The 19,631-nt window shown below is 32.5% G+C and overlaps 1 protein-coding gene across 4 annotated transcripts in view; it reads left to right on the top strand.

The window, feature by feature from the left end:
- Positions 1 to 12,458: 12,458 nt before the first annotated feature.
- Oamb (Octopamine receptor in mushroom bodies) overlaps positions 12,459 to 19,631 on the top strand; it is a 163,142-nt gene continuing 155,969 nt past the window's right edge. For all 4 annotated transcript variants that reach the window (XM_076130610.1, XM_076130612.1, XM_076130611.1 and 1 more), the window contains exon 1: positions 12,459 to 12,674. The gene's annotated coding sequence lies outside the window, so the exon portion shown is untranslated. The remainder of the gene's footprint in view (positions 12,675 to 19,631) is intronic.

Raw genomic sequence — 19,631 nt, forward strand, 5'->3', positions numbered from 1 at the left:
TACATATACGACTAGCTGACCCGTGCAACTTTGCTTGCGTCATATAAGAGAAAATGGGTCATATTTTCCTCGTTTTTGTAACATTTTTATTGGTACTCTGCTACTGTTGGTTGTAGCGTGATGGTATATAGCCTATAGCCAAGAAATATGCTATTCAACTGTAAAATAATTTTTCAATTCGCATCAGTGCAAGTGGTTCCTGAGATTAGCGCGTTCAAACAAACGAACAAACTTTTCAGCTTTATAATATTATAGTATAGAAGTATAGATAAGATGACGCCTACACTCCTTTCATTGAATATCAATAAAACATATAAAATACCAGACATATCAGTAAAACATAATATATAAAACATTACAACATACATAAACCTATACAAAAGCCCATCGGCAATCGAAAAACAAACGACAACGATACCACGCCTATTTATATTCATCAGATATTCCCGTTTTCATGCGGTCTTAAAAGCCCCGGCTAAAATAAAATGCAGGTCTTTTTTACTGACGGTACGTGGGCACATTCGGATTGATTCGGCCTAATTCGGCCGCATTCGGCTTTACAAGTCCATGTAACAAAATTTACAAGCACTCCCAACGATTTCCAGGTTGATCTAGTTTCTGTTTTATAAGATTATGTTTTCTATTGAAATGTTTCGGATGTTTTACTCTCTGAGTATTGAATTATTTTTACGGTTTTCCGATATTGGTAAGCGTTTTTGTCCGATGTTTTTCTTGTTTTATGATTTTGATGTATTTTGCTTATACGTACGGAAGCACATTTGCTTATGTTTATATTGAGTCAACACTGGATTATAAAAACGCATTGTAACTTTTACAGCTCTATCAATACACTAGCTGACCCGCGCAACTTCGCTTGCGTCCAATAAGAGAGAATGGGTGAATTTTTTCGCCGTTTTTGTAACATTAATTACTGGTACTCTGCTCCTATTGGTAGAAGCGTGATGATATATAGCCTATAACCTTCCGCGATAAATGGGGTATCTAACACAGAAAAAAATTTTCAAATCGGACCAGTAGTTCCTGAGATTAGCGCGTTCAAACAAACAAACAATCAAACACACAAACTCTTCAGCTTTATAATATTAGTATAGATAAATTATTGTAAAAATATAATCTTATGTATTTGATATTTATTTCTATTTTCCTAAAAATAATTTTTTTCTTCTATTCTAAAATATTTGTTTCTTTAAAAGTAGTTCCTAAATCATCTTCAGTCACTATTTATAAAGAGATACTCAAAGAAAAATATCACAGATGTGTTTGACGTCAAAAATGTTCAAGTTTATTTCACTCACTTTTGACATGAGTATGTAAAATAAAATACTTGAAAGAGCTTTCAAGGCTAGATATCATAAAATATTACTTATGCTTTTGAGTTTCAACTTGGCGTATATAAACTCAAAAATATAACTGCCTTGTGAATTGAGTGGTAACGTAGGCGACAGTAGATCACGAAGTTTTGTGTTAGATTCTTGAGCAAAGCAAGATGCAATCATATTTATGATTTACTATAATAACTTTGGCTCAAAATGAATTAAACTAATAAAATATGCAACATTATTTTTATTAAGTTTTTTTCTTTCATACAAAACGGGCTTTAAACGTTGGTATTTTACGAAAAAATACTATATTCAATTTCAAAAAATATATTTCCGTTCCTCTTAGAACTAGATAAGAAGTATGTATTGTCATTCTCACAACGTTTTCGGCTCCTATACTACTTACACTCCGTATCACTATTTTCAACTAATGTCAAGTTCTTGAAAATGCAGTCAAAGTACATAGTGCTCTGACTTACAACTTCATATAAAAATAGTATATTCAAAGAGTATGTAGCGTTGAAAGTCAAAATGGACTGAATTCGCCTCGTATTTCAGCTGAAATACAAAATAAACAAACGACATGTAAGTGGAGTACGTAATTATTAAAAAGTTGAAAGTAGGTTATTTGCAATCGATGCATGGATTCAACGTTTACCAAAACGATGGAATACTTGTAGTTATTTGAATACTTTGGTACTGAAAGATTTTTTCTTTTAAGTGGTAACATTATTTTAAGGTTTCTATTAGCTTTTATTCTATTATCAATCCGTCTACAGACAGTAATATGAGAGGTTTCTCGTTTAACTTTCTTCTAGCGACTATCCCATTTGGTGATGGAGTCTGGTCTCCAATGGTTCTTACTCAGTTTTTCAGTTTGACTACGTCCGTGGCGCACTGGTTTGGGTCGCCACGCTGCTACCATTGTGTCAGGAGGTCATGGGTTCGATTCCCATACGGGACTATTATTTATGCTCCATTAAGAAATCACCAACATCATAAAACCAAAAGTTTATGGCAGATTGATGTCAAAGTTCTGTTAGATATACGGTAAAATCAAAATATGAATTCATCAAAACTAGATACTTTCATACTTTCTATCTTTATTTCACACTTATTCAGTTGTAATCACGAACAAAATCGATTGTCATTCGTAATCTCAGAAAAAACTCGTAACATAAAGGCATAACAACATTTCTCAGTATCAATAACATAACCGTGTTACATTACACAGAATTCAGCCTAGAATCTAGTATTAGAAAAAATAAATTCTATCCAGGCCACGATTCAGGATGAAAAGTAGACGTGTGTAAGGAAATAGGCTACATTTTACGCCTGACCTTAGCTCTTAATAATCATTTCTTGGGTGATTTAGGCCTTCCCAATACTGATATATGTGAACACGTATATGTAAGATGTATTGAACTGAACATTGTATAAATTGTATTGATGTGTTGTTAAGGTTAAAGGAGAATGATGGGTTTTCTGATTTATTTAGAGTTCTATATGTTACGTTAACAAAATAGGTCGTTTTCAAATCTATAGACAATATATAAAAAAATGTTTTCGAAGATTGGCTACAGAACAATAAAAGAGGGGTAATACACCACTACTATCGACTATCGACAATCAATTATCGTCGAATTATCGCAAAATTTTGAAAACTGTATCAACGCTCCGAAAGGGTTCCGTAGGTACTAGTAGTGGGACAAATTATCTTTGATAATATGGACTTTCCTTAATAGGTACTAATCTGATGCGACTTTTTCCGCTTTTAAGATATTTCCGAAACAAAAAGAGTCCTATGTAGCCTATGCTTCAAATTCACCAAGTCCTGTAGTTTTGGCATTCATATTAACTATCATATTTTAGTGCTATTTTAAAGCATAGAAAATAATATAATTATGAAAAACGAAAATTTTAAAGCTAAAAAAACAGCTCAATAAGTCCCAAGTAAACCACACAGACATATCGTCACCGCGATACGATTACTCGCGTCAATTCACAAATGTAAACGTTGAACGATTACACATTTAATCACCACGAGTGCTATTTCAATCAGGTGAATGCTTTGTCAATTTTACTCAAGTGAAAAAAACTGTGATAGCGTTTTCAAACAACTGATTGATATTTTAAACGTTAGGTTACTCACAAACAATACAGAAATGACTTTAAGAGTTAAATAAAACTTTATAAAAATAAATAAAATTTAATGCAAAAAATATGTCTTACTATAATTACGATTCTACGACGAATAAATGATATAAAACCTTTGAACCGATCATTGTGTAATTTATTATAATGAACTAGCCTCTAAGTTAAATAGATCAATAGGGAATAAAAGTTTCTACGTTATAATGTGCTGCGCAAATCAGATAGTCAGAAAATAATTATCGTCACTTGCTTTTTCCTGGCAATAACTAAAATATTCTCAGTTCAGGGTGTTCTTAAATCAATAAAATTCCGCCCGCACTTGTTCAGCATAAACAGATTTAAAGTCTAACCTCTCCACCAACCCAGCAGCTGACACGTGCCCAGTAGTACAGTTACGAGTTTAATTACTAAAGGACAAAAGTTTGAGAATACCGAAGATACCAATTGGTTGATCAGTGATCCGGTTTGGTGAGATCAAGGTGAATTTCCGGGTCGTGTAAATTGTAAACTATTTCTATAGTACCTTCGATCACCTTTGTTAGATTGTTGTGGCAAGAAATGACGCAAGTTTGGGGACTTCGAAGAAAAGAGGTATACAGGCACCAGCCTGTTGAACCTAGTATGAGGAACTTATCTTCTTTAATGACACTGGGAGTGATTGGATAAATATTCAACTTCTAAAAACGTTATATTTCTTGAACATACACGCATAATATCACGTGTGTTAATACTGAAACTGTAAGCAGAAGTGTATGTTATACAGCTGCGTTTCACCATTCACAATGTTAATCCGTTAAAATGAGAGTACGTTAGGAGACAAATTAATGCGTACTCCAATATAAAAAAATAAAAAAAATAGAGGCGAGTCTATTGTGTCTACAAACCTCCAAAAAAAATACATAGAACGTAACGCAAACTATAATAATATCTTTAAAAATAAAATACTCCGCTTTATCATAACAAATTACTTAATTAACAATACTAAAACAATACCATAAATAGAATAATATTTGATTACCGAGAACTGCGAGCTAGATTATAAATTATCAAATGTAACAGTGTCTGTCGAGTGCTAAGTTAATTTAATTGAGTGCTCTTAACAACTCCCTCTGAAGCCGAACAATATTTATCTTAAACGGTCTCCTATTCTTGAAGCGTTCGATTTACATTTCGTGTGGTTTATTGTATGATGCTTGACGAAATTTATTTTCGTTGAGGTGTTCTCTCTCGTTCTATATTTGGTAGAAGCTGTACCAAACACTTATTCTCGCGTTTATGCTAATTATTCCGTGTTCTCTAATTTTAGTATAAGGTCCGTTAGTATTCATCAAAATCACAGGCAGCTGATTATTCCAAAGAAGTCTTTTGTAAAATTCTGTTGTATCGTGTTTTAGTAAAAATTACATTTATTTTCGTGTAGTATCAAATTTTTTAATGCCTCTCCGAAACCTACAAAAAAACGTGTAATACTAATTTAACACGGTGATCAAACAACAATATAGCAAGAGGCGTTGCGTAAATATGTATCCGTTTTAAGTAATTATTGTGATATTTTATCTACTGACATCAGAAAAGCACTCCAATGAAAGAAAATACGCATTGTGCAGAAACAAGGAGAGGTTCGAATAATGATTAATGATGTTAAAAAATCAATATCTTCCAAGCTTTTGTTTCTTTAACTCGGATTTTCGTTTACATTCTAAAGATTTACTTGCGGGTGAAGTTTTGTATAATTAATTAAGAAAATTATGGTTTTGAAACTAATATTAAGGATTGTTGGAAAGTTTGAAGTATTTTGCTGTTGAATTTACTCATATGCAGCTGTTAAAAGACTAATTTGACTTGTAGCAGAGTTTAGACTTTCTTGTCAATTATATTTATCGTTAGAAAATTAAAACAACATGGATAGTTTGTAAGCTTACAAATCTAAAGCAAGATGTCTTATCCTATCTTTCATTGTACTTGTTTCTATTATTCGATATCTAGAGGATATTGATAAAAATGTTTTCATATCAATCAATATTGTCCATAGAAAGATTTATAGCTATTTATATGTACTGCAAAGTTATTTCTATAGTGGTAGTACTGCAGAGTTATTAAAATCGAGAAAAGTATATCACGAGTAACAAAATATATTATTTAAATTATATATTCAACATCTGCAGACATTCTCTAGACTGTAAAATAAGACCACAAAACCGAAAATAATTACGAAAATTAATTTAAAGAAAAGCACTATTATAATAATTGTAGCCATCTTTTTTCTTTTTGATATAATTTTTCAGGCTTCTAACTGTCTACGACTGTCATCATTTAATATTATTCGTATGAAAACCGCGGCCGTCGGCTTAACGTACCGCGGATTCTGCGTAACAAAGATGATTGATATTTCTTAGTACTATCTCACGCTTGAAAACCTTTTTATATTATGCGATAACAGCATTTAATATACACATAATATCACACACTTCTGCAAACAGTATTTAAATATTGCGTAGAGACAGTCATGATAATTTAAGGTATTATTAACGCATATTTTAAAAAAATCATGCTATTTGTGCTTTTTGCCAGAACATCTAGGTATTTTGATTCAATAAAACATTATTTTAAATTTTCATATACGGTAGGGATGTTCATTCAAAATTTTCTGCCTTCAAATTTGATTATATGTGAAACGTTGTTTCATATAAGTTAAGAACAAATAAATAGGAAATCGCATTAAAATAACATTATTTACCACTCAAATATTCTGTCATATTTAAAACTTTAAAGTTCATTCCATATTTAGTGCATTGACGTGCGTTAATGCGTCATTTTGTTTTCTATTTAAAGAAATGCGACATTCACTGTCTGACCGACTCATAATAAATTAAACTGAGACACGTCATATTTCAAGTTTACGACCTCATATTGGGAATTTAAAAGCTCTGAATTGATATTGATAATTGCTGCTGCAAACAAATGGCAGTGAAATTCAAATTCAAAAACATTTTTACAATACAGTACCTCGATTCTCTACCACTATCGACTACCGACAACCGGCTAGCTATCGAAATTTTGACATTTAGAATGTACTGCCAAAATGTTTCCTACGACACCCGTCAGAGGCGCTGATCAGATTTTCATACAAAATTTCTCGATGACAGGTCGGTTGTCGGTAGTCGATAGTAGTAGAGAATTGAGCTACAGTACAAATAGTTCTACAGCTTTTTGACCGTTTAGGAAACACTGGTTGCTCAAAAGAAGAAACAGAAATAATCTAGCGGCTTACAATTTTTGAAAAGCTAATATAATATATTTTTTACAGCCGTCAATCGTATCGTCCCCGTGTCGTATAGTCTAAAATTACCAAAAACTTAATTTTAAAAACCCATTTAATAATTATAATGCCCAACAACAAACTTCTTGAACGAAACCCAACAACTTGTTGCATTACTTCAAACCTCAAAGATTTAATTGAAATTTCGATAAAGTAAAATTAGAAGAGTCAAATTAATTATTCTATTCAAAGGTAATTAATTAATTAAGTAAAAGCAAGCTTTAGGTATAATTATAGCCAACCATCCCTTTGGTGTCATGACTGGTATACTGCTGTTCCTAATATTAAGGGTTTCATTTCTAAGAATTGCAAAATGCTTGTTGCCTTGTTTATTTTCTTTGGTGATCTTTAGTTGAAGTTAATTAAAAGACAAAAGATTGTTTTTAATCTATATAAATAAAAATGAATCACTGAAATGTTTATACGTGCATAACTATTGAACTACGAAACTAAATTGGATAATTATTTTTTTAATATTTGTTACTGTCGTACAAGGTTTGTATGGGATCGATGGGATCAAAATTTCTACGGGAATAGAATCAACGGGATGAAATCGTACACCTGGACGAACTCGGGCCAGTCCGCTAGTACTGGATAAAAATTAAACTCGTCAAACTTTGTGAAACGTGATAGTTAAACGAGTTAGAAAAGAAGTAATCCGTATTCTTTTAAAAAATAGACAAAATTTAGTTTTTTAAGTCCTTAATGCGCATAGACTAGTAGGGAAAACACCTCTACGTTTTAAACGAAATCAAGGAGTAAAAGGACCGCGGAGAGAGGGTTCTCATTATAGGATCAGTTCGGCTTGAAGACCTTGCCTGACATTCCTTGAAAAATTGTCAGCGAAGGGTCTTATCAAATACTTAAATTTGTTAGATGACTCATTATACAAAAGAGGTATCGATATGTTCAAAATATTCACACGTTTCTTAAAAGTACAATCAACTCATAATAACTGGTTATATTCAAAAAGGGCTTGTTCCCATAAACGGTGAGCACGTAGGCTCAGTAATTGTATTGTGACGTCATCAGTATCAACTTAAGTGAATGCATGGAGTGATGAAGTTAGGTCAGTATGTGTAATGAGCTGGAACAAGAATATATATGATTCACTAATATGAGAACTTTGGGACAGTGTGTGGGTGTACTTTATAAAGTTCCTAATTTGGAAGTTGTTTAAAGTAAACAATGGTTTAAGTAGTTTCTGTTTACGCGAATGTTAGTCATGTTTGTTTGTAAGAATTTGGGACGTGTAAAATTACATTGTTTTACAGTTTTTGATTTTTTAAGGTAAAACAAAGTTTTCTTGTTTTAGCTATAAGCGTGTAGCTTTGTTTGTATAAAATAAGATTTAGTAGTTAGTTTTCTGTTAAATTACATAATGAAATGAAAAATCTCTTTGTACGCTGAAATTGTACACTTATTACATAAAACGCATAAGTAATTCATTATGTTTTATTAAAATATTTTGGTTTTATCCACCTTTATATCTAAAATAAAAATTAATTTATGAAATACTAATGAAACATCATAATAAACGCTTGAAAATCAAAACATACGCATTCCAAAACATGGCGTCTCGTGAAATCACGCACTAAAAGACAATATAAAAGTCGCAAGACAATCTCACATAACGTTTCACTCAAACGATTTACAAGAATAAAAATACAATGTTATCTCTTAATGTCAAGCAATTAGCATAACCTTTATTGTTTATCAGTAACATCAATGCGTCATGGCGAAACGGAAATTATACATTAATGCACTTAAATGCAAGTATTATATGTATGTAAATTAAACAACGTCAGCTGGGCAAAGGCCTGCTCAAGAACTTAATTAAATTTCCTACAATCGCTACTGTTGTATCGCCTTCATATTCATATCCGACTGTTATAATTACTTGACATAAATTAGGCAAGGCAAATCACTGATCTATTTTTAAAATAATTAATCTCGATAACTATTTGATAGTCACTCGATAGTCATTCGAAAGTAACTCGATAGTCATTCCGTAGGTACTCGATATAGCCATCGACAGCTACACGATAGCTATGTAATAGTTACTCGATAGTCATTCGATAACTATTCGTAAGGTACTGAATCTACAGCTACTCGATAGCGATCTGATAGCGGTTTGATAGCTGTACGATATTTGTTCTATAACTACTCTTTAGTAAATCAACGACTCTCATAACCTACAAATCTAAAATTACCAAATAAAAAAAATTACAAAGCTATCTAATTACGAAAAATTTTATGATATTATTAATATATCATGACATTCATGACATTTTGATGTGACAAAATCTATTATTATAAGTTCGTATCGTTATCCGTATCAGTTTTGCTACCGTAACGACTTTGAGCGTACAAAACAAACACCAATTAAATCCAAAAAAGAATTTAATCATCGGTTAGATTATAAATACGGCCTTTATTATGATTACTGCGGTCATTTATTAATACGACTTTTTTGGCACGGTTGGTAGTGTATACAACTGTTGATTATGAGGTCTCGGGTTTGATTCCCGGGCTAGGTAAAGTATTATAAGTTATTTCAAATTTATGACAGAACCTTTTTTAATAGTAGCCCGGAGTTTGTTGACGTACCTGGGAAATGGCAATAGGTTCGCTTATTATTACTTAGGACTATCATTGTATTTGGTGAAACTGAGCTGTGTTAAACCTAGGTCTGGGAAATAGCAAAAGACTCACTCCGTATTACATAGGACTGTCATTGTTAATGGCGAAACCGGGTAGTGTTAAACCTTTGCTTAGACCTTCGGGTATATAAGGCGTCATATTTCGTATGTAGGTATACTAGGTATGTATTATAAACGTGCAATGTCATGGGTTAATCGAATGACATACATAGCAGTGACATTGAGTCAAAAATAAATACATTGATAACATAAAACAGTATGGACGACGATTATTGTAAACAAATCTGAAAGTGACTGAGTGTAAGTTGCGTCAGGTATTTAATTATGCCTCTGTGGCGCGGTCGGTAGTATATGCGACTGCCGTGCGAGAGGTCTCGGGTTCGGATCCTGGGTCGGGCCAAAAAGTATTTTCTGAGATTTTCTGTTAAGAATTTCTTAGAAATTGCCCGGAGTTGGGAAGTTGAGGTCGAATACCTCCGTGCCTCGGAGAGCACGTAAAGCCGTCGGTCCTGCGCCTGACCTCTCACTGGTTGTGTCGGTTATCCGTCCTACCAGACTATGAAAGTGATGGAATAGAGAGTGTACCTGTGTATTGTGCACACACTTGGACACTATAAACAAAGTCCTGCACAGATGGCCAGTTTCAATGAAACTGACCGCCGTAGCCGTATCGGCTAAGAGGACATTAAGTCATATATTATTATTAAATAGCTAAACGATATGTCTGTTCGTATGTGCTAATCTCAGAAACAACTACTCCAGTTTGGTAAGTTCTTTCAACAATTATCCCCGGGTGCCAAAAGTGTTTAAACCAAATTAATATTATGTTATATTAATTTCGTTTAAACAAATTAAATTTTGGGTGATGTTGAGTAAAATGTTGCCTTCGCATAGATTTGGCCGAAATCTCTCAAATTAATCAAAAATATTTTTAATTTTAAAGATTTTAATTTCACATACGTTTCATAAGTTTCGCAATAAAAGCTATTCTATTGAAATTTGAACAATAAACACTTCTACCGAGACTGTAAAACTCAAAACAAATGTCAATCTCACAAAAATATTTAATACATAAGGTACTCATGAAAATCACAACACAAAATCCAGTTACAGCAGTCACTTATACAACATATGTATGTATGTCTGTATGCCATTCTCGTTATCAAATCAAATCACGATCATATCAAATCTTATTAACGTAATATCATAGAGACGGCGCTACCTTGAAATCTTACCCGTCCACTCAAAGGAGATGTCTAATTAAGTTAATACTAATGTAATCCTTAATAGTAATTAATGAGAAAATTATGTTCGTATAACTACAGTTATAAGGTCATTTTGGTATAGTATGGTATAAGAGTTTGACTCCAAGTTAAAATTAAACGGATTTTGACCAAAAAATATTTTTCAAGCTGTCTTTTAAGTTCTACTGGTAATGAATTTCTTGATCATATAACTACGACACCGCATAGGCCTGGTAAGTTAATTCAATTCCTGTAAAATAAATAGCAACACAATGTAGCATATTCTAAACTGATATAGGTATAGATGCTTAAGGTTTTGCTGTGCAGTATCATCATCATCATCATCATCTCAGCCGGGAATCGTCCACTGCTGGACAAAGGCCTCCCCCATCGAGCGCCAATAGGACCGGTCCTGGGCCGCCCTCATCCATCGGACTCCGGCATTCTTACCAGGTCGTCGGTCCATCTTGTGGGGAGCCTGCAGTATAAACGTAGTTTAATAAACGATTCAAAAACAAATGAAATCATTTACACAATGACTCCCTATAACGTCGCCCAGTCGGGTAAAAACGTTGATAAATCATTAATCTCTTAACGCATTTCAGTTTCAATAAAACATTATAATACATTCAGATAACCAGTGAGTTCAATAGTAGTTCATTAATTAATATCGGATTATCTCCAATACAACTTTATCTGATAGATATTATATTTTATGGTTTTGTAATCGTTTCTCTGATGTAGCGAAATTAATCAGACACTCTTGTTTGTTTTGGTCTCATTCCATGAATGAGAAAAATGAAGATTTTATTTTCTGTTGACGAAATATTCCATAACATCTTTATATGCTAATCCTGGTTAGTAGTAGAGGAATGGAATTCCCTTTTTTTCTTTTTTTTTAAATATAACAAACAAAACACCAAAAATGCACGTTCTGAAAACTTTTTGGCATTATTTTAAAATGTAGCTAATTGGTGATGCACAACAAAACACAATGCCTCTATGGCTAGAACTTCACACTTTATATTTCTCAACAACTGAACGTACTTCCAATGTAACTAAACCCTTAGCTCAACAATAAAACTAGCTGAGTCAAAAGAAAATAAAACAATGGTCACTTATCCCGGAGCGCGAGTCAACCAACTATATAAAAGATGACCTAACTAACTGTCTTCTTTCAACTACTGCAGCGTTGAAACTTAGCCGTGTAACCTCTTTCGACTAAGTTACTGGCACACAGCTTTTCTAGAAAAAATAAAAACTTTTTGAGATGTGAATCATTTATATTTAATTTTTGAACTTCAGAGTATTCTGCAAAAAGTTACAGTTACTGTCATTTTTGGAGCTTTATTTTTCTTCTTTCCAGCTGTTCTGTATACAGAAATTACATAGGACGGTAACTGCATAATATGCATAAAATGTTGTTAAAAAATTTTAACACACGTTATCAAAAGTTTTTTTAAATAATAGTAATGCGACAAGAACATTTTAAATATTTATTTCCATCTAGGAAAAATAGAGTCCCTACACAATACTTACATAAAAGAACAAAAATACAAAGAAACGTCTCAAGTATTAAGATAGGAAGTAAAAACGACAGTTTCAAAAAACTAACAAACACAATGCATTCGTAATTGAAAGCGCAGGTACAAACGAAACACTAAAAATAAAGTATTTCGCGTTTCTGTCAGTGCCCTATTGCGCACGCGTGAGGAAACTCCACGCTCAGTGGCGGCAAGCGAGCGTCGAGCATTGCGCGCGTCGCGGCACTGAGTGGAATAATATCGCGAGCGAATAAACTTTTTGTAACACCAATCGAAATTTGAATGCCGAAGTACTTTTTTTTAAAGTGAGTGAAGTCGTATACTTTTTTAACCAGTGTGTTCCTTTACAAATTTTGAAATTAGTTGAGTGCTGTGATTTTTTGTGAGTTATTTTGCAGTTTAAAAAAAAGGTAATTTATCGTTTAAGTTCTGTTTTAAATATTAAAAATAAGTTGTATTTTAGGGAAGTAGTAAAATTTTATTAAATAATAATATGAATGCAAATTATACCTTGACGCAACAGGCTAAGTGAATGCCTCCGTATTGTAATGTCAAAAAACTTTCAATGCAAAATACTTTTAATAACGCACTTATTTACGTATCGAGTTTAAACTGGAAAAAACCCAGTTTAACGCTCATTCAACTATTAAGCTACGAGTGGTGTTTAATTAAAGCCAGTCGTAATTTTAGGGAGTTAAAATTAATTGTTCCGACATTTTTTATCGTTTTGTTCAATTAAGAGAAAAATATTGACTATAAAAACCAACACGGGGGCATTTTAAAAGCCTTAAATGGCGCGTATTCTGCACCCACACCGAGTACTGAATGACCTGTGGCCTTAAACTCTTTCATTGTCAGACAGTCTGCTGCTTGCAGTATAATTAAAGTTGAATTTATATTCACGATTGTGTTAATAATTATGCCGACGTGGTACCACACTATTTCTTAACTTCTGATGTTTTTTTTCTCTTAATTCAAAATTTTCTTTTTAATTCATTTGTTTTTTATTTGTGGTAATATTCTTAATAATTTAAGTAGATTATACAGCGTGAGGTTTTTTTTTGAACTGTGGGAAAGGAGAAAATATTTTTATAAGAATCTTTTGATTTTCTTATGAATACAAAAATATTATATTTCGTCATATTTTCGCTGTAAACTTCCTTATCTCGACGGCGTTGAATGAAGATAGATAGCGTTATTTAACGATAATTGACGACATCAATTTATATCAATACATTCATTATCATCTTGACACGGAAAATGAAATCTTTTTACACTTTCTAAAGATAATTTCTTTTTGGTATATACATTTCTAAAAATTAAATAGCAAGTTTTTTAAATGTCGAGGGCGTGTTGGTAATATTTGCTACATTTACTGATTTTAGAGGTAGACATTTCTTTTCTCGACTGCTGAAAATATGGACTCAATCAAAAAAGTACACTACAGTCAGCATCTATATAAACTAAGGCTACATTTTAATTTCAACTGAATTTATTTGAAATTTCTAATTACTATCCTTTTAATCATGTTTTTATTTAGATCTAACATATTTCCTAAGAAAATTAGTTTACAGATGTAGGAAGAAAACATATTAATTTGCATTTCCAAGGTCAAATAGTCTACGTCATTCACAGTATGGATCAGTCAATCAAGTTTAAAACGTACGTCACTTCACATTACTACGACAGACTGCGCTTCAACGATACTTGAAGCACGTGCAACACGCGTCATAGTAGGCTAGGTAAGACCTAAGTACGTCACTACGACATTACTAAGTGCTAAGCTTATGTTGAAATATTTTTCATTATTTAATTTTTCAACCCCATTTTTTGTGGTATTTGAATTATAGATTTTTTTGGAACGTCCTGTATGTGGAAAAAAAAACTATTTTTTGTCGTCAAAAAAAAAAGGTGATTTGAGCTTACAAATTTATCGGTTTCTTTATCGAGTTTTTGACGGTTATTAATATTAAATTATATGTTTGTTTCCGAATATGTTACGGGCGTATGTCATACTCTGCTATTCCCTGAGAATTTCGTATAGAAAACTCCACTTATAGTCCTATCAGAAGCCTCAGTGGATAAAGCTATCGCAGCACTTTTTTCATTTATACAGGGTGTCCCAAAACTCAACGATAATCCGAGACAGGATGAAAGGCCAAGTCATACCGGTTCTAGGAAAAATAAAAAAAAAATTCCATGTCACTTAGTTCAGCAATAATAGACATTTTTCAAAAAAGTTAAAATTCCACACCCTTGCGCGCATTTTCAAGTCCTGTGATCACCAATGTCACAATTTCGCTGTGTTTTTTTGAATTTCGTGATCTTCACTAAATATGCTATTAATCGTAAAACAAATTTATGCACAAAACATTGTTAATTTCATAAAAAAAGTTAAGTTTTAGTGAGTCATGATTCACAAAAATATCGTTAGTTAACTTTGACGCTTCATATTGAAAAAAAAATGTACTACACTACCCTTGGCAAGTTATTTCAAAAGTTGACGCATTTAATCAAGATTTCAAAATGGTGCAGCACTTGCCACTTTTCTTTCCATTAAAAATGTTATTTTTATTTGAACGAAGAGTATCCTCGCAAATGGATCGGACGCAGTGATTCAATTTTATGACCTCCTCGTTCCCCCGATCAAAATCCAGTAGATATTTTTGACTGGGAATGCATAAAAGAAAAAGTCTATTCGAAATCAATACAAAATCTATCAGAACTTCGCCAGAAAATTGACACAGCGTCAGAGGAAATAAATGCAAGGAATTTTGCTTGACTGGTGCAAAGATCATTTGTAAGGCGTTGGAGAGCCTGTATTCGTGACAGAGGAAAGCAATTATTTTTAGTAAAGAGGTAATTGAGTCATTCCATAACCAATATTTAATGTAAAAAACATAGTAGGTAATAAAAATAAAAAAAAATAAAAAAACCAACCATCATTCTTATTTAATTATTCTCCTTAAACTAAAGTAATCCGAATTGTTTTCCTCTGGCACGAATACAGGCTCTGCAACGCCTTACAAAAGACCTACAAAAGACCTTTGCACCAGTCAAGCAAAATTCCTTGCATTTATTTCCTCTGACGCTGTGTCAATTTTCTGGCGAAGTTCTGATAGATTTTGTATTGATTTCGAATAGACTTTTTCTTTTATGCATTCCCAGTCAAAAATATCTACTGGATTTTGATCGGGGGAACGAGGAGGTCATAAAATTGAATCACTGCGTCCGATCCATTTGCGAGGATACTCATCGTTCAAATAAAAATAACATTTTTAATGGAAAGAAAAGTGGCAAGTGTTGCACCATTTTGAAACTTGATTAAATGCGCCAACTTTTGAAATAACTTGCCAAGGGTAGTGTAGTACATTTTTTTTTCAATATGAAGCGTCAAAGTCAACTAACGATATTTTTGTGAATCATGACTCACTAAAACTTAACTTTTTTTATGAAATTAACAATGTTTTGTGCATAAATTTGTTTTACGATTAATAGCATATTTAGTGAAGATCACGAAATTCAAAAAAACACAGCGAAATTGTGACATTGGTGATCACAGGACTTGAAAATGCGAGCAAGGGTGTGGAATTTTAACTTTTTTGAAAAATGTCTATTATTGCTGAACTAAGTGACATGGAATTTTTTTTTTACTTTTCCTAGAACCGGTATGACTTGGCCTTTCATCCTGTCTCGGATTATCGTTGAGTTTTGGGACACCCTGTATATCACTAATTTTATTTCAGTCTTTTCGAGCGCAGCATGGTGTCAATTACTGTCAATAGTTTTGCCCTTTCATATTAAGCTCAAAACATAACCCATAACCTAAAATTAAAGAAAACAAACTCCATAAAAATAAAGTCTTCACAAAATTCAATTATAACACACAATATCAATGTTTTAAGTAACAAGAGAATAAGTGTTATCGTACAAAATTGTTATTAAAGTAAACGACATTTCTGTGGTTTTTATTTGATTAACCAATTAACTTTATATTACGTCAATGTCGAAACCTTGTTACTTTCTTAATTCAGATGCTTTAAAATTTTATGAGAATTAGGCGAGCGCAAGTATAATGGCTTTTTATGTTATTTAAACATTTTATAACAACAAAATATTATATTTCCATTGATATTACGGTTAAATTTATTTTATATAAGGCATGTATAAACTTATTTAACGCTATAATCTACCTTATCCTTTCGATGGTACTTATGTATGGACTTTATTTTTTACTATTTATATGCGAAATATTGATAACCGTTACTGGCTTAGTTTGCGTCAAAAAGGAATAGTCCATTTTAATGCATTTAAGAACATTTAGTACTGTAATATACGCATGTAATTTTTACGCAATATTGCTAATAATTATGTGTTACAATCCTATTATATTAAACGCTCGATACGTACTCAAAAGCTTCCAGTCTTCTCGAAGACAATGATTGAAAACGCTAATTTTCTTTCGCAACAGCCCCGTGGAAGTCAAAACACGTGCTGTAATATTTGTTAAGGAAACATTTACATTTCTTCATTGCTAAAACTCAGGAGTTTGGTTAGGAAACTTTTCTTTATTGCAATTGTTCGATTGCTAAACGTGAGAGGTTTCGAACCCCATATTTTTTCGACCGAATTTCGCTAATCGAATTTAGTTCTCGCAGGATTTATAAAGAATGCTTCTATGATTATACCATTGCGATAATCTTTAGTAAAATGGCTTAAATGTGTAGATGTATACATTTGTTAAATACCTTGAGTGTAGTGTAAAAAAATGGCTTATCTATCTAGAAGTAGATATTTATATAATACTAGCGGACCCCACAGACGTTGTCCTGTCTACACGTCTTTAATTCGAAAATTTTAAACTTTTTTTAATAATAAACCATTCTCAGATCCCCTTGAACACACACAAAAAATTTCATCAAAATCGGTTCAGTCGTTTAAGAGAAGTTCAGTGACATACACACTTACAGAAGAATTATATATATAAAGATGTAAATGTATTTATCACTTCTCTGGTGACCGTAGCAAATGCTGTGCATATATTTAAATCTGATGATAGGGAGGTGAGTTTTCCAATATTGTTTTACTTAAAGATGTTTTAAATATGTCTTTACAAACTAAGTTGTTGGCGACCACAGCTTACTAGCAACGATTCCTAAAAACAATAAATGTTCTAATATCATTTATAAAATTTTGAGCTTATATCATATTATAGTCACTATCATTATAAATGTCCTACACTATACCATACAGGAATGATAAGTTATCTCCTAAAATAATTAGTTTCAGCAATAACCCAATTCTTTTTCATATCAGAATATTGCCTGAAAGTTGGCCGGTAAAGCGAATAGCGAACAAGTGATAAGTAATTACGTCTGGAGGTGGATTGATGTTCTTCTGTTTGATATGTAGATGGTTATAAAGGTCAATTTCGTCTGTAGACATTCGTATACATTGAGATGTAGGATGCGTGAAATATGTCCACGTGTTGCCATTTACGATGTGTTTCCTATGTAAAAGTAGGCGAGATATGCCATACATATATTATATCGGGTATTTTTTACAATTTTGTGCGGCTATTGAGAATACCCTTTGACACCTTGCCTAACCGAGTAATCGAACCCAAAAACCTCGTGGTTAACAAATATAGAGGGAGAAAAAAAAAGTTATGTTTACTTGTTAATTCCAAGAAGTTTGAGGCCACTCCAAAAAAGTAAATAATATTGCACAGTACTTTTGACCGTTTAGGATTTAGACGTATTATTTGAAATTCTGCAAATTATTGAGCAATATTAATACAGGTCTAAGGAAAGCCTTATATCTGATCACATTTCGATATTAGCAGACATTATCTCGTCGGGACCGCAAGGTACATAGTCCAACGCCTATTTCAAAGTATCCAACCTTCTAAGCGTTTAATTATAGGCACGAACATTAAAACCTTAAACAAAAAACGCCTCGTTACTAAACCTAGACAGACATTAGCCTAAGAGTTTGGCCATGGCCCCTCAATTAGTTCATACATAGTTAATATAGGTCCACATCGTTCCGCTTGATCGACCGCGCCCTTATCGCGGCCGTGATTCCTTACTGTCTTAGATTTGAACGTTATAGTTTGTAGCACAAGATTTTTTACTACGTCTTCTTTTAATTTATATATTATTAAAAATAGTTGTTAAGTAATCTAAGTAAAATTTAAGTTTATATCACTGAATGTTTTAGTCATCTATACTTACAGCAGAGCTTATACTTAACTACTGACAACTGTAGAATTATGAAAAGAGAACTGTCACAGAATAAATCATAACCTAGGATTTTTGACATTTTATTTTATTTTATGATATGGTTAGCGGTGAACCTAGTGTTAGATATAGTTGTTCAAGCCGCCGGAAGGTCTTTGACGTGGCTTAACGGTTGTTAATTTAATAGACATCAATCGGGATTGACTTTTTACATGGGCTTCGAAGCATGGAGACGCCCAATTCAAATACTACTATGCGGTCACCCATCTATGGAATGACCGTTACAAGCGTTGCTTAACCTACAAATTTACGAGACTGAACACATAAATGTACCCTTTTTATTCAATGACAGAAAAAAAAGAAAAAGTAACGTTGATTTCGTGTTAAATATGACTGATTTCTTAACTACTTACTTGCCCACAATGACGATAACATTCATTCTTATTTACTGAATCACTATTGATTCATCCTATTAAGTATAAAACCCATTTATATAGATAAAATTAATATTAGTTATAATTTATTACTCACTCGATTACCTATCTTAATGTTTCTCTTTTATGTCAGAAAACCTATAAAATGATAAAATATTAATCTATTATTATTACTCTGCAACACTATCTAATATGTTGGATTTTTTTTTATTTTTTAAAGTTTTAATGTCATTGAGTACAGGTAGTTTAACCAGAATTATCACAAAACATTCATTAAACCGAAAAATCAGTTTTCAAGCGGACAAAGTCATGAGCAGAAGCTAATATATTTTCATAGATGCAAAATATGACCTGACGTATGTGTGTTCATAGAAAACAAACAAATAAATGTAGATAAAATTGAATTAGTAAATAATTTATATCCTGGATTACAAGCGAAGCATACGACTAACACACGGGATACCTTTTAATTCAAGAAATCTGTCGGTCAAAGTCACGGGTAGAAGCTAGTTCGAGATAAATACTAATTATTATCACTATTGAACATGATAGCAATTAGATACGATTATAAATGATAGATATTGAAAATTATAAAAGCTGACAGTAGATAGCTGGTTGGCGGTTTCCGAACGACAGCCAATTCCAATTTGCATGCTTAATGCCTTCGTCACTGCGCGACAGATTATTTTAT

The sequence above is a fragment of the Anticarsia gemmatalis genome, chromosome 24 (assembly GCF_050436995.1).
Source record: "Anticarsia gemmatalis isolate Benzon Research Colony breed Stoneville strain chromosome 24, ilAntGemm2 primary, whole genome shotgun sequence".
In the NCBI taxonomy this organism is placed as follows: domain Eukaryota; kingdom Metazoa; phylum Arthropoda; class Insecta; order Lepidoptera; family Erebidae; genus Anticarsia; species Anticarsia gemmatalis.